Genomic DNA, 12,078 nt, shown 5'->3' on the forward strand with positions numbered 1-12,078 from the left:
TGTTTTGTACAGCTTAGTAAGTCTTTCCCAGAGTGCATTCCTGGAGTCCATTGTTCTTGTTTTCCTTTGGCTTCTCCAAAGTTAATTGAATTTCCTCAGCAGTTTTTCTTCTGGCATCAAACTGCTCACCACATCCCCAGGCATCTCAGGCACAAACTGGCACAAGGTTGCTTTACACTGCGTTTCAGTGATGTGACAGGGAGGTCAAAAAGGGATTACATGCACTGTTCTGTCACGAGAGACACAATTCCTCTCCAGCTACAGTGACACACTGCATTGAAAAGTGTATTCTGTCACCAAGCTGCAGCAGGAGACCTGCCAAAGATTTGTCAGAACAGAAGAAATGAGCAGCCCTAAATATAGTTTTTGTAGGACAGCATCTGGTTTAGATAAATAGGGGGTTTGGATGTGTAATTGTTACTAGCTTCACTTAGCTTTTTCTCTGAGATCTTTGTAATATGGCAGTGATGTGCTCAGTTCTGGGCCCCTCAATTCAAGAAGGATGTTGAGGTGCTGGAACATGTCCAGAGAAGGGCAACAAAGCTGGTGAAGGGCCTGGAGCACAAATCCTATGAGGAGAGGTTAAGGGAGCTGGGCCTGTTTAGTCTGGAGAAGAGGAGGCTCAGGGGTGATCTTATTGCTGTCTACAACTACCTGAAGGGGCATTGTAGCCAGGTGGGGGGTGGCCTCTTCTCCCAGGCAACCAGCAATAGAACAAGGGGACACAGTCTCAAGTTGTGCCAGGGTAGGTATAGGCTGGATGTTAGGAAGAAGTTCTTCACAGAGAGAGTGATTTCCCATTGGAATGGGCTGCCCAGGGAGGTGGTGGAGGCACCGTCCCTGGGGGTCTTCAAGCAAAGCCTGGATGAGGCACTTAGTGCCATGGTTTAGTTGACTGGATAGGGCTGGGTGCTAGGTTGGACTGGATGATCTTGGAGGTCTCTTCCCACCTGGTTGATTCTATGATTCTATGTATCTTTTTATGTTCAGATCTTTCCACAGTATTACTTTGAGTCCAGTATTCTTTCCTTCCCCTCTCCATGTGCACAGCCTCTCTGGCAGTCCAGCATTTATAGTGATGTTTCAGTCTTGGGGGGTCTTTTTCCTGTCAGCTTCTGAATTTGCCTCAATTAACATCCCAACTAATTTCATCAGCAGGCAAGTTTGGAAAAGTGAAACCTTCAAAAAGAATAAGCAGGGACAGCAGGAATCATAGTATCATAGGATGGCCTAGGCTGGAGAGGTCTTAGAGATCATCTAATCCAACTTCCCTGCCTGCCATGGGCAGGGATGCCTCTCAGCTAGACCAGGTTAGTCAAGGCACCATCCAACCTGGCCCTGAACATCTCCAGGTAGGAGGCATCCACAATCCATTCCAGACTCTTGCCACCCTTGTAGTGAAGATTTTCTTCCTTAGATCCAGTCTAAACCTACTCTCCCTCAGCTCCAAGCCATTCCCCCTTGTTCTGTCACTAGACACCCCTACAAAAAGTCCCTCTCTAGCCTTCCTGCAGGATCCTTTCAGGTATTGGAAGGCAGTTATAAGGTCCCCCCCAGAGACTTCTCTTCTCCAGGCTCAACAATCCCAGTTTGCTCAGCCTGTCCTCCTAGCAGATGAAAGCAAGGGAAGTTTTAGTGATGCATATGCATTGGTGAAAGAATACCAAAAGCATCTCCCAGTGCAAATCTGAATAAAAGACTCTGTGGATATAACACTGGGGAAAAGATTAATGACTTGATGCTGTGCACACACTTGCTCAATGTGAGCCAGCAGTGTGCACTTGCAGCCCTCAGGGCCAACCAGAGCCTGGGCTGCATCAGGAGAAGTGTGGCCAGCAGGGCCAGGGAGGTGATTCTCCCCCTCTAATGTGCTCTGCTGAGACCCCACCTCGAGTACTGCATCCAGTTTTGGAGCCCCCATTGCAAGAAGGATGTGGAGGTGCTGGAGAGTGCCCAGAGAAGGGCCACTGGGTTGATCAGAGGGCTGGAGCAGCTCTGCTGTGAGGACAGACTGAGGGAGTTGGGGCTGTTTAGTCTGGAGGAGGTTCCCAGGTGACCTTCTTGTGGCCTTCCAGGATCTGAAGGGGTCCTACAAAATAGCTGGTGAGGGACTTTTCAAGATATCAGGGAGTGCCAGGAGTAGGGGAATGGAGCAAAGCTGGAGGTAGGTAGGTTCAGGCTGGACGTGAGGAGGAAGTTGTTGAGCAGGAGAGTGGTGAGAGCCTGGAATGGGTTGCTCAGGGAGGTGGTTGAGGCCCCATCCCTGGAGGTGTTTCAGGCCAGGCTGGCTGAGGCTGTGTGCAGCCTGCTCTAGGGTAGGGTGTCCCTGCCCATGTCAGGGGGTTGGAACTGGCTGATCCTTGTGGTCCCTTCCAACCCTGACTGATTCCATGATTCTATGATTCTAAATGCAATCTGAAATGGATGCAGTTTTGTGGGTTTCCTTTGGAGAAATTTATTGGAGCATGTTCAGTGAACAGAATTTTGAGTTAAGCTGTCCTCAGCTGGAGATAAGCTCCAACCATGCCTCTTCTCATTCCAAAGAAAGATGGGCTACAAGCTTTCCTCTTATTCCACAAGGTGTTTAATTAAGCTTGCTGATGAAAACATTAAATTGATTAACAACTTTGTGTTCAAAGCACTCTGCTAACCACACTCATGTAAGAGCTCTCTCCTGCTTTGAACTCAGAGCAAATGAGGCAAAGTCATAAATAATAAAGGGACTCTGCCTTCATTAATCACATTGTCCAATTCCTGCTTTTCAGTAGCAACACCTGTGTGGCAGCCAACATGGAATCTAGCTGCACTGCATTAATCATGAGTAAACTACTATAGCAGGCAGTAGCTGGTTAGGGCATTTGTGGTTACTGAACTCTTTTCACTACTGTTCAAAAATGCACTGCTATGTAGGGAAAAAAGCCCCAAGCAACAGATCACAGAATCAGCCAGGGTTGGAAGGGACCACAAGGATCATCTAGTTCCAACACCCCTGCCAGGGGCAGGGACACCCTACCCTAGAGCAGGCTGGCCACAACCTCATCCAGCCTGCCCTTACCCACCTTCAGGGATGGGACCTCAACCACCTCCCTGGGCAACCCATTCCAGCCTCTCACCGCTCTCATGCTCAACAACTTCCTCCTCACCTCCAGTCTGAATCTCCCCACCTCCAGCTTTGCTTCATTCCCCTTAGTCCTGTCACTTCCTGAGAGCCTAAAAGATCCCTCCCCAGCTTTTTTGTAGGCCCCCTTCAGATACTGGAATCATGAAATAGAATCATAGAATCAACTAGGTTGGAAGAGACCTCCAAGAACATGAAGTGCATAGTTCTCCAGACCCCCTGTCCTACACAGAGTACAGGCTTAACTCAGGAGAATTTGTTACCCAAGTACATGCTCTTAGAGCCCTTTCAGGTGCCCTGGGGTATCTGACATTTCTGCATGAGACCAGGAGATCTGACACAAGACCTACAGAAAGCCTTTGCCCTCTGGACCACTAGTTAGAAGCCAAGTTATGCATCTCTTGGAGCCCTTTGTAAGGGCTGGAATGGGGTCCCCAGTGTCTTTATTTCATTCTACTGGGTTTTGAGGGGTAAATTCTCATAGCCTGAAAAGATGTTGAAGGCAAATGATGTAATGACCAACCGAATCAGATTCTGACCCCCACTTCATGTCACCTCTGGGAGTCCTACGTAAGGACTGGAATGGAATCCCCAGAGTCTTTATTTCATTCTACTGATTTTTGAGGGGAAAATTCTCATTTTGAGTACATTTTTGAGCACTCTTTCCAGCTCTGGGCTCCTCAGTTCAAGAGAGATGTTGAGATACTGGAACATGTCCAGAGAAGGGAGACGAAGCTGGTGAGAGGCCTGGAACACAGCCCTGTAAGGAGAGGCTGAGGGAGCTGGGGGTGTGCAGCCTACAGCAGAGAAGACTTGGAGGGGATTTGATAAGGCTGACAGGAGGGAGGGGAGGGGGATCAGGCTCTGCTCCCTGTGATAGGACACTGGAATGGGCTGCCCAGGGAGGTGGTGGAGTCGCCGTCCCTGGAGCTGTTCAAGGCAGGATTGGACGTGGCACTTGGTGCCATGGTCTGGCCTTGAGCTCTGTGGTAAAGGGTTGGACTTGATGATCTGTGAGGTCTCTTCCAACCCTGATGATACTGTGATACTGTGATACTGTGATAGGACAAGGAGAAATGGGTGTAAATTGCAGCAAAAGAGTTTCCACCTCAATACAAGGGGGAACTTTACTGTAAGTGTCACAGAGAACTGGAGCAGGCTGCCCATAGAGGTTGTGGGGTCTCCTTCTCTGAAGCCTCTCAAAGCCTGTCTGGATGTGTTCCTCTGTCATCTGTGTTAGATTGTGTGGTCCTGCTCTGGCAGGGAGGTTGGACTCGATGGTCTCCTTGGGTCCCTTCCAACCCCTAACATCCTGTGATCCTGTGAAGCCTGAGAGAAGACAACAATGCCAAAATCAGAAGCATAGTATTTGCTGATACATCCTCCAGGTGTTCCAAAAGCCTATTCATTCTGTCCTCACTGAGCTAAAACCACTTAATCTTCCCCTAGCAGACACAATTATGAGTAATGCCTCTGACACTGACAAGAGGAAGAGTTAATATAAAGGTCAGGTAACAAAGAGTGAGCCCCCACCTTGAATACAGAGTAAAAATCAAGTTGCATCTTTCGGGACTTCAAAATGAATCCATCAAGGAAAATAATGATGGAGCTCTCACAAGCAAGATGCAAATCAGGGGATTAATCTCCAGCAAAATGTTTTATGGTGTGGAAACCCACAAATAGACTTGATTCAGTGACAGTAAATCAAATGTGGTGGGTAGTTCTGTTTGACTGATGAGTACACATGCCACCAGCAGCAGGACAGTGACATATACAGGATAGCTATAAGTACTTTCACTGGCAGCTCAGCAGCCATTGCTCAGTGACACTAAAGGAATGCAGAAAGCTTCAGGCAAAACCACAATCCAGCTAAGAAAAAGATACTTTGCTTTTCTGCAGCTTGTTCAGTGCTACCCTTTTCTACTGATCAGGACATGAGTAGCTATAAAGATGCAGCAAGAGAAAAATGTTAAAATCCCTCTACAAGATTTTGTGCTGTTACTGCTTTGTGCCCTTAGTAACTTGGGGCAGCTAATGCATACCTCCAGAATAACCCTGCTATCTTGTCTGCAACTCTTCTTCTCTCACCATTACTCTGCTTTCCACTTCTACTGTATCCTCAACCTGTCTCTGGAGGTGTTCAAAAAGAGACTGGATGAGGCAGTCTCAAGTAGTGCAGGGGGAGGTCGAGGCTGGATGTTAGTTGGAAGTTGTTGGCAGAGAGAGTGATTGGCATTGGAATGGGCTGCCCAGGGAGGTGGTGGAGTTGCTGTCCCTGGAGGTATTGAAGCCAAGCCTGGCTGAGGCACTTAGTGCTATGGTCTGGTTGATTGGATAGGGCTGGGTGCTAGGTTGGACTGGATGAGCTTGGAGGTCTCTTCCAACCTGATTGATTCCAGACAAATTTTGAATGTCTTCAGAGAAGGAGAACAGAGAAGTCTCCTGAGGAGATCCAGAGTGAGAATGCAGAATTTGAAACTCCTCTTTTTTCCCCAAGCATTGTAAGAAAATTGTCCTCTTTTGTGGAAGTGCCAAGGCAAGAGATTATTGCTGGGTGAGCCAGGTGCATTTTCTAGCTGTGTACAGCTACGTGTAGGCTGCTCTCCAGTTCAGGAGAGTGCTATTACAATCACATAGCTGTCATAATGGCAAACCTTTTGTCTTTCCTCCCTACTAAAGGCAGGCTCAGCATCAGCTAGCAGGACTCCTCACTCCCCCTTCCATCTGCCTCTACCCACGCAAGGGCTTCAGCACGTGGGGTAGCTGGTAGGAAGCTTTGTGCATCTGTCTGTGGCAGCTTGATAACCTCCCAGGCAATTGCAGGAAGATGCTCCCTGGGGTACAGTTCATCCTGCACCTTTACAGACAGCCATAGCTGAGCTTGATCCTGAGGGTGCCTTTTAAAAACAGCCACAACAGGAACTGTGGACAGAGTCAATGAGTCCTGCAGTTGTGGATGTCTTTTGCTTGTGGAGATAAACAAGTGATGTTATTACACCTACTGTTCCCTGTCCTGCTGTGTTTTTATGAGAACATAAGGACAGCTGTACTGGAGCCAGTTAGCTCTGTAAACCAAACATATCTGCTCTCCAAGGGTTTCTTGTTTTGTTACAATTTTACAGCCTTCTCTCTTTTGTCTCCTTTTGCTGCCTCTCAAATACCCTTGAATACCAGTCACTTTAAAATTTGAATGTTAATGCAGTGAAGGAACAGCAGAAAATTCCCTAAAGTGATGCTTTTCATAAAATCTGGCACAGCCTGTGAGGAATTGCATGGAAGTGTCAGTAGTCAGTGGCACAAAGTGTCCCTCTGTTGCTAGATAATTGTATTTCATGCCACTTTAAAGGCTGAGATTATCTTACCTTTTACTGGTTCTCTCTGTGTGGAGACTAATAGATCTTATGGATCACTGTGAAAGTCCAACAGGCAACTTATAAAAGTTCTGTTTAATATTTAGTGAGTAACCTGAGGTCAGGTTTAGTAGCTGAGGAAAAGCAATGATACCTTCTATCAAATATTGTATCAAGATCCTGTTTAGAGTCTGCTCTAAACAGACTAATGAATGTCTGATCTGTTCAAATAGACACCAAAGGATTTGCCTGCCTTATTCTCATTTGGTAAGGGCTGCTAACACTCTTTCTGTAATCTGCATCACGATGTCAAGACTGAAAGTACACAAAATGCAAGTGCTCAGTACATTTAAATGCACTCAAATGAAGACATTTAAGAGATGCATTCAATGGTAGTGAGAGTTTATTTCTACCTACAGGTACTGGTGAAAGGACTGGAGCACAGCCCTGTGAGGAGAGGCTGAGGGAGCTGGGGGTGCACAGCCTGCAGAAGAGGAGGCTCAGGGCAGAGCTCATTGCTGTCTACAGCTACCTGAAGGGAGGCTGTAGCCAGGTGGGGTTGGGCTCTTCTGCCAGGCAAGCAGCAACAGAAGAAGGGGACACAGCCTCAAGTTGTGGCAGGGGAGGTCTAGGCTGGATGTTGGGAGGACTACTACCTACCAGCACCCCCAGATCCTTTTCTTCCTGGCTGCTCTCAACCACTCTGTCCCCAGCCTGTAGTGCTGCTTGGGCTTGTTGTGGCCAAAGTGCAGAACCCTGCACTTGGCCTTGTTAAATCTCATCCCATTGGCCTCTGCCCACCCATCCAGCCTGTCAATGTCCCTCTGCAGGGCTCTCCTACCCTCCAACAGATCCACACCTGCTCCTAGCTTGGTGTCATAAGAATAAGAAGCACTAAGTCTTTAACATTTCCTCGTGCTGAAAGCAGAGAACAAAATAATCTCCATTAAGATTTTTAGGCAGCATTATTCTTAGTTGTAAAAGCCTGTTTCAAAGAGCAACAGGGGCTGTAAACAGAATTTGTCGTTTAAAGCTGCATAATAAATGTAGACATAAACATCTGTAAACAAGACAGCCTCGTGGAGCATAAATACTGTGGTTCCCTCTGCAGAGTCCCAGTAATTGGAGAAATGTGCCATCTGACTGAAGACTCCAGCATTTCTGTCTTGTACTGTATTTACATCCCAAACCCCTCACGTTGCTGGGAATCCCATAAACTTAACTGGTTTTATTGCCTTCATCAAACAGTGGTAGTGAGGCAACTAATGGTAAACAGGCAGTTTCTGATAAATAGAAGTGTCTGGCGTGGCTGGATAATCCCTGTTAGTTTATTAGACCAAATGCTGCTTACAACATATCTACTGGATCAAGAGATAAAAACATAAACCAACAAGACACGAAGGTACTCTACATTACTATGTTTCCACACCCTGGAAAGAGTCCAGAGGAGAGCCTTGAGGATGCTTGGGAGATTTCAGCATCTCCCCTACAAATAGAGACTGAGAGCCTTGAGGCTGTTTAGTCAGGAGAAGAGAAGGCTGAGAGGAGATCTGATCAATGTGTACAAATATCTGAGGGGTGGGTGTCAAGTGCATGGGGCCAAGCTCTTTTTGGTGGTGCACAGCAATAAGACAAGGAGGAATGACTACTAATTGGAACATAGAAGGTTTCAGCTCAACATCTTCACAGTGAGGGTGACAGAGCCCTGGAGCAGGCTGCCCAGAGAGGTGACGGAGTCTCCTTCTCTGAGGACTTTCAAAATCCACCTGGATGTGTTCCTGTGCAAACTACTCTAGATGATCCTGCCCTGGTTGGACTCAGTGACCTCTGGAAGTCCCTTCCACACTCTAAAGTTGGAGTCATCGTCATAGAATCATAGAATCAGTCAGGGTTGGAAGGGATCACAAGGATCATCTAGGGCAGGGACACCCTCCCCAAGATCAGTTCTGTGATTTGTATTACAAACAAAAGGGCCATTAATTTATTTTTCTTGTGATGGTCTTATTATGCTGTCTTAAATTTCTCATGAGAAAGACTTGCTGCTGCTTGCTCAGAAGAAAGTGTGATATTCCTGCTTTGATAGAAACATCTGCATGGATTGGGGGTGTACTCGATGATCTCTGAAGGTCCCTTCCAACCTCTAACACTCTGTAATGCTGTGATGTTAACCAAACATGGGCAGTAATGAAGAGTGATGAGGTGGGAAAGTGAGCATTATCAGTTGGCAAAGCACTAGACTCTGTCAGCCAAACCAAAGAACATGGCACATTAACTTACATATTAACTTGTGCCCAACACATTAACTTGGTTTTTTGACCAGCTCTGAGCTGGCCACATTGATGTCAGAGTGAACTGTTGGAGCGAGTCCAGAGGAGGAACACAAAGATGCTCAGAGGACTGGAGCAGCTCTACTATGAGGACAGGCTATGAGAGTTGGGCTCTGCAGCCTGCAGAAAAGAAGGCTTTGAGCCTTCCAGCATCTGAGTGGGGCCTACAGGAGGACTAGGGAGGGACTATTGACAAGGTCTTGTAGTGACAGGATGAGGAGGAATGGGTTTAACTGGCAGAGGGGAGATTTAAACTAGATTTTAGGAAGAAGTTCTTTACAGTGAGGGTGGTGAAACACTGGCACAGGTTGCCCAGGGAGGTTGTGGATGTCCCTTCTCTGGAGGTGTTCAAGGCCAGGTTGGATGAGGCTTTGAGCAACCTGTTCTAGTGGGAGGTGTCAGGGAGTTGGAACTGGATGATCTTTGAGGTCCTTTCCAACCTAAACTATTCTATGATTCTATGTTTACGTCATGATGAGTGTACCAGTTGCTTCTATATGCCTGCATTAGTTTGTGTTATTTATGCTGAGTTTAATCTGCTGCAATGGTGCTCAGCTACTTTGCTCTGTCTTTACTTCTTCCTATCAATTTGCCTTGGATAATCAAAGACATTTTATGGCTACTTGTGGGAACGGAGTGAAGAAGAATAATAACAGACGGATCATGACCTTGGTTCTCACAAGCAGCTGGGTAACTTATCTCAGACGGGAGAGACGATGGACACCTCGTTAATGAGGAAAGCAGGGCATGGATATTAGGAAGAAGTTCTTCACAGAGAGAGTGATTTCCCATTGGAATGGGCTGCCCAGGGAGGTGCTGGAGGCACCGTCCCTGGGGGTCTTCAAGAAAAGACTGGATGAGGCACTTAGTGCCATGGTCTAGTTGATTGGTTAGGGCTGGATGATCTTGGAGGTCTCTTCCAACCTGGTTGATTCTATGATTCTATGGTTTATGCTGATGGAGTAGGTTGTCCTTGACTAATTATGCTAATGTGTAGTCATGTGCTTTATGCCCTGAGAGTATATATTGAGAGCCGAAACGATCGATAAACATCTCTGGCATAATTCACATTGAATCGTCTGGAGTCCATGCGGCATCGCCTTGATCACATCGATCTGTGGGTCCCAGCAAGCTAAACAGATTTCTGCAACAGCTATTGTGGTTTTAATATACTGCCTTGGGCTGTAGATCAAATCTTTCAGCACCACTTAAATAAACAGGAACTCACACAGCAAGAGCAAGTAGTGAATGTTGAGCGAATACAACATTTGCGCTTCAGCACTGAACTTGTGCTTCAGCTGCTACTGCCACACTTGCAGAGCTCCTCTTTGCCTTTCCTTAAACAGTGATGACAGTCACTCTTACAGTCTATTGTGAAAAGTTCAAAGCCAGCCTCTGACCATCACCTTAGCACTTCAGAAATACGTGCAAAAGGGGAAAAGGGAGGGTGGGAGAGACACAAAGAAAAGAGCAAACAGCTTTGTAAACTGCAAAAGTAAGAGCCAGTGAAAACTAGAGAAGTAGGAGGTGGTAAGTGGAATGAGAATAAATTAAAGACATGGAGTTAAACCATAATAAAAGTGATGGAATTCAGGGTGTCAGACAGGTTTTGCCAGACTAACCTCACAACTTCAGTGGCAGATTTTTCTAGAGCAGGGAAATGCAGTAGGTCTCATCTGTGCTTTAACAAAGCATCCGACATGGGGATGAACAGAAAATAGGTCAGTTAGATGGGGATGAACAGAAAACAGTTCAGTTAGATGGGGATGAACAGAAAATATCTCAGTTAGGTGAGGATGAACAGAAAATAGCTCAGTTAGGTGAGGATGAACAGAAAATAGCTCAGTTAGGTGGGGATGAACAGAAAATATCTCAGTTAGGTGAGGATGAACAGAAAATAGGTCAGTTAGGTGAGGATGAACAGAAAATAGCTCAGTTAGGTGAGGATGAACAGAAAATAGCTCAGTTAGGTGGGGATGAACAGAAAATAGTTCAGTTAGGTGAGGATGAACAGAAAATAGTTCAGTTAGATGAAATGGAGACAAGTATCAGACAATGTCTGATAAGGAGACAATAACAGTTATGCTGAAAGCAAACTATTGGTGTTGGGTAAAGCCTCACAATCCTGACTAATTTTCCCTTAAAATTAAGGTTTTGCTGGATACCTCAACACAACAAAGCAGGAATGTGCTAAGAAGTTGGATGTAAACATAAATGTAATGACAGGATGAGGAGTAATGGGTTTAAACTGGAGGAGTAGTGGGTTTAAACTGGCAGAGGGAAGGTTTAAACTAGATGTTAGGAAGAAGTTCTTTATAGTGAGGGTTGTAAGACACTGGAACAGGTTGCCCATGAAGGTTGTGGATGCTCCCTCTCTAGAGGTGTTCAAGGCCAGGTTGGATGAGACCTTGAGCAATCTGTTCCAGTGGGAGGTGTCTCTGCCTGTGTCAGGGGGTTGGAGCTGGATGATCTTTGAGGTCCCTTCCAACCTAAACCATTCTATGATTCTGTAAAGAGATTTTTTTTCTGTGCAGAAGAGGCTATGGGCATCATATTGTACCACTTGGATTTCCTTGGAATTTGGATAACCAGGGATAGTAGAACTAGGTTGAAATTGACTTGGGGAGTACCAGAAATGACATCTGCTATAAACAGAAAACTCAGAAGCTGGATATGAAAATGGAAAGGAAATTGCTGTATGTACAATTTGTGATACTTGTGGTCCTACTCAAAGAATCCTAACTGGAACAAATACATTCTGGAAGACATTTTGCTCCCTTGAGCATGCCAGTCTTTGGCACATGAAAGGATAATAAACTACATTATCTTGCCTGGAAGTCTTTGAGTAACAGAACCCTTGAATGGATCTTAGACATTTCTTGCTTTCTATAGTCAGTTGCTTCTTTTGCACAGACTATGTCTGGCTTCAAAAGCCACAAACCCTGCAATCTGCCAGACAGAGCAGCATTTGCTTGCAGTCCAAAAGGAGAGCTACCTGTAGTTAATACTGTAGGTCATAGAATCATAGACTCAACTAGATTGGAAGAAACCTCCAAGATCATCCAGTCCAACCTAGCACCCAGCCCTGGCCAATCAACCAGACCATGGCACTAAGTGCCTCATCCAGGCTTTGCTTGAACACCTCCAGGCACGGTGACTCCACCACCTCCCTGGGCAGCCCATTCCAATGCCAATCACTCTCTCTGCCAACAACTTCCTCCTAACACCCAGCCTATACTTCCCTTGGCACAACTTGGGACTGTGTCCCCTTGTTCTATTGCTG

This window comes from Pogoniulus pusillus, chromosome 12, assembly GCF_015220805.1.
Source record: "Pogoniulus pusillus isolate bPogPus1 chromosome 12, bPogPus1.pri, whole genome shotgun sequence".
Taxonomy (NCBI): domain Eukaryota; kingdom Metazoa; phylum Chordata; class Aves; order Piciformes; family Lybiidae; genus Pogoniulus; species Pogoniulus pusillus.